The sequence below is a fragment of the Arachis stenosperma genome, chromosome 4 (genome assembly GCF_014773155.1).
Source record: "Arachis stenosperma cultivar V10309 chromosome 4, arast.V10309.gnm1.PFL2, whole genome shotgun sequence".
In the NCBI taxonomy this organism is placed as follows: Eukaryota; Viridiplantae; Streptophyta; class Magnoliopsida; order Fabales; family Fabaceae; genus Arachis; species Arachis stenosperma.
In genome coordinates, this window is record NC_080380.1 from 31,215,502 (window position 1) to 31,220,183 (window position 4,682).

Sequence of the window (4,682 nt, forward strand, 5' to 3'; positions counted from 1 at the left end):
CCTCTCAAGCATTTGATCAATGAAAGGCAGGGGAAAATGATCATTCCTTGTAGCAGTGTTGAGCCTCCTGTAGTCTATACACATTCTCCATCCTGTGATTGTTCTTGTAGGAATAAGCTCATTCTTTTCATTCTGGATCACTGTCATCCCTCCTTTCTTGGGAACTACCTACACAAGACTTACCCAAGGACTGTCAGAAATAGGGTAAATAATACCTACTTTCCATAATTTTATTACCTCTTTTTGGACCACCTCTTTCATAGTTGGATTGAGTCTCCTTTGTGGTTACACAACTGGTTTAGCATCATCTTCAAGAAGGATCTTGTGCATACACTTGGTTGGACTAATCCCCTTTAAGTCACTAATGGTCTACCCAAGAGCTATTTTATGGCTCTTGAGCACTGAAACAAGCGCCTATTCCTCTTCAGGCTTCAGGGAAGAGCTAATAATCACCGGATATGAATCATTTTCACCCAAGAACACGTATTTCAGAGAATGAGGTAAAGGTTTTAGCTCAAGCTTGGGGGCTTCCTCCTCTGCTTTAGGCGTGTAAACCATAGCCTTCTGGGGTGGTGAATCATCAACTTCAACTAATTTATACTCAGAAACAAGATCCAAAATGTCATCAAGCACCTCAGCTTTCAGTACCTTTTGAACAAGTGGTTCAATAACATCTATTTTCATGCACCCTTCAGAATCATTAGGGTGTTTGAGAGCCTCAAAAACATTTAGGACTGCCTGTTCTTTATTGACCCTCAGGGTTAATTCACCCTTTTGCACATCAATCAGAGCTCTACTTGTAGCTAAAAAGGGCCTACCAAGTATAATAGAGGATTTTACCTCCTCTTTCATGTCTAATATAACAAAATCAACAGAAAAATAAATGGTCCTACTTTAACAAGTAAATCCTGAACAACACCCACAGGTAATTTAACAGAAAGATCAGCAAGTTGAAGAAAAATACGAGTGGGTTTTACCTCCTCAATTTGAAGTTTTTTCATCACTGAAAGTGGCATTAGATTGATGCTAGCTCCAAGGTCACATAAAGCTCTCTGAATGGTGACATCTCCAATGGTGCAAGGAATGACAAAGCTTCCTGGGTCTAGCATTTTCTCAAGGAGATTGTGTTGAATAATTGCACTACATTCCTTGGTTAACACCACTGTTTCTTGTTCCTTCCAATTCCTTTTATGGGTCAACAACTCTTTCATAAATTTAGCATAAAGAGGCATTTGCTCAAGAGCCTCTGCAAAAGGAATATTGATCTGTAGCTTCTTGAAGACATCTAAAAATTTGAAAAACTGCTTTTCTTTGGAAGCCTTCTGGAGCCTCTGAGGATATGGCATTTTCAGCTTGTATTTAGGAGCCTTTGGCAAGGTAGGATAATTGTCGAGAGAATCAGGGAATGGGTTATCTGCACGCTAAGGAAGGGCGCACTCTACTTCTTCCTTCTTCTCCTCTGGAGCTTCCTTTTAAACTAATTCTTCAATGGCCTTGGTCTCAGAGCCAGCTACTTTACCACTTCTCAACTGAATAACCTTACAATCTTCTCTTGGGTTCACCACTGTATCACCTTGTAATGTACTTGCAGACCTCTCATGTATTTGCTTGCTCAGTTGACCCATTTACACTTCCAAGTTTCTAATGGAGGCTCTGGTTTCCTACATAAAACTCCTCATCATCTCCCAATTAGAATCTTCTTGGGATTTAGAGTTAGCCTGCTGAGACTGAAATTGGCGGTTATTGTAATTGTGCTGTTGGAAGCTGCCCTGAGAATTATTGTTGAAATTCCGAGGTCTCTGAGGTTGGTCTATTCACCCAAAATTTGGGTGATTTCTCCATCCTTGATTATATGTCTGAGAATAGGGGTCATTATTGGGATTTTTAGAACCACTCCCCATGTAATTGACCTGTTCAGAAGAGGATTGAGTATAATCATAATTATCATTTTGCACTAAATTTCCTGCCATGTCATAGGAGACCTCTTAAGATGGATTTTGGGTGTTGATAGCTGAGACTTGCATGCCACCCATGTGTTGAGTAAGTAGCCTTATTTGCTGAGACATAAGCTTGTTCTGAGCAAGAATAGTATTAAGAGCTTCTACCTCCATGACACCCTTCTTCTAAGGAGCCTCAGAGTTCACAGAATTCCTGTTAGATGAGTATAAATATTGGTTGCTAGCAACCAATTCAATAAGCTCAATAGTCTCTTCCAGTGTCTTCTTCTTATGCAATGAACCTCCTGCTGGATTATCTAAGCACATCTTGGACATTTCACCCAAACCTTCATAAAATATATCTAGTTAGGTCCATTTGGAGAACATGTCCGGAGGACATTGCCTAGTCAGTAGCTTGTATCTCTCCCAAGCTTCATAAAAAATTTCACCATCCTTCTTCCTGAAGGTCTGAACTTCCACCCTAAGCTTAGTCAGCTTCTTTGGTGGAAAAAATTTAGTAAGAAACTCAGTAATAACCTTGTTCCAAGTATCCAGACTCTCCTTGGGTTGGGAATCTAGCCATAGCTTTGCTCTATCCCTCAGAACAAATAGGAAGAGCATGAGTTTGTACACCTCTGGGTTCACTCCATTTGTCTTCACAGTATCACAAATCTGCAGAAAACTAGAGATAAATTGATTTGGGTCTTCGTGGGAAATACCATGATACTGGCAGTTTTATTGCACCAGGGTGACCAGTTGAGGCTTTAACTTAAAGTTGTTCGCAGCTATAGGAGGCACCACAATATTTTTTCCATAAAGATCTACAGTAGGAGCAGAATAAGAGCCAAGTACTCTCCTTTGTTGCTCATTTCCATTCGGATTTTCCACATTGGCATTATCAGCATTGTTAGGATCCATAGTGGATTCTGCAGCCTTGCAAAGTCTAGCTTGTTGTAAACACCGCCGGAAAGTCCTTTCAGGTTCAGGATCAAAGTCTAAGAGATATTCTTTGTCTCTGTTCCTGTGCATAAACAAACAGAAGACAAGAAAAAATTGGAACTCTCTACGTCAGAGTGTAGAGAATTTCCAGTGAGGTAACCTAAACTAGGAGACACCAAACTTAATTTCAGCAATTACCAAAAATATTAGTGCTATTAAAATTTTTTTTCAGAAATATTAAAAATAGATTTTAATAAAATTTAAAAATAAAACACCTAATCTAAGCAATCAAACAACTAATAGTTGTTAATCACTATCAATTTCCGGCAACGGCGCCAAAAACTTGGTGCGGTTTTTGCAACCCACAAACTAACCGGCAAGTGCACCGGGTCGTACCAAGTGATACCTTAGGTGAGTGAGGGTCGATCCCACGAGGATTGATCGATCAAGTAACAATGGTTGGTTAAACCACTTAGTTAGGCAAGCAGAAAAGAATGTTTTGGTATTCAAAAAGCATTAAACAATAATTAAGAATTTCAGAATGCAAGTAGTAAAGAAGTTGTGAAATATATATGGAGAAATAGTTAAGGTTTCAGAGATATCTATTTTCTGGATTGATTTTTCTTATTAACTATTTTAATCATGCAAGATTTAATTCATGGCAAACTATTTGTGACTAGACCCTAATTCCATAGACCTTTCTAGTCTCCTCCAAAATTCATCAACTGCCAATTCCTTGGTCAATTAATTCCAAATAGAGGGTGACGATCAAATTCCAGTTTATATGCCACAAGAATCCTAACTATCCAAAAATAAGGGGATTATATGTCACGTATCCCGTTAAATACAAACAATTAGAAATTCAGGATAATATGTTTTCAAGATGTTGTTCAAGTAAAGAGCTTTTCCAAGTTATACAAGAACTCAATTAGAACATGGGTCATACTTTCGTTCCACCCATATTCATAGAGTAAAGAACGAAAACAATTATTGAAATATAAATCATAACATGAATTAAAATAGAATAATAATAATAGTATCAATCCATACAATAGAAAGAACTCCTAACCTTAACAGTGGAGGTTTAGTTGCTCATGATTCAGAGAGAAAATAAGGATTCAGGTAAAATGTACTGAGTTCCAATCTGATGGCCTGAAAACTTAACTAATGAAATCCCTTTTTATAACTAATCCTAATTAATTTTAGAAAAATCTATTTTCTAAAATTAAGTAATATCTTTTCCTAATTTAAAAATCAAATTTGAATTTTAATCAAAATTAATTATAACAATCATCAAGAATTCAATTGATGGATGGGAACCACTTGATTCCTTCACTTTGCAGCCTCTAATTTGTGCTTTCCAAGCTGAAAACTGGGTCAAAAGCAGCCCAGAAATCACCTCAGCGTTTTTTGCACGTGGCGCATGTCACGCGTACACGTCAGTCACGCATACGTGTCGATAGTCTTTTCGGCATGTCACACGTATGCGTCAAGTACGTGCATGCGTTGCTCTGCAAATCTTCAAATCTTCAAGGTTACAAAAACCGGACCGGTCATCGAACCGGTCAACTAACTGGTTCAATGGTTCAATGGTTCAACCGTGGTTGAACCGTAGTTGAACCGGTTTAATTAAATATAGACTGAAATTAAAAAAATTCAATACATAATCATAGTTCATAGAATTCATATGGCATTCAAGTATTCAAGAGAGCAGAATTGAAGAAATAAAAAAATTGAACATTGCAGAATTGAAAAACCCAGAATCCAAACCAATATATCAACTCATAGTTCATAGTTCATAGAATT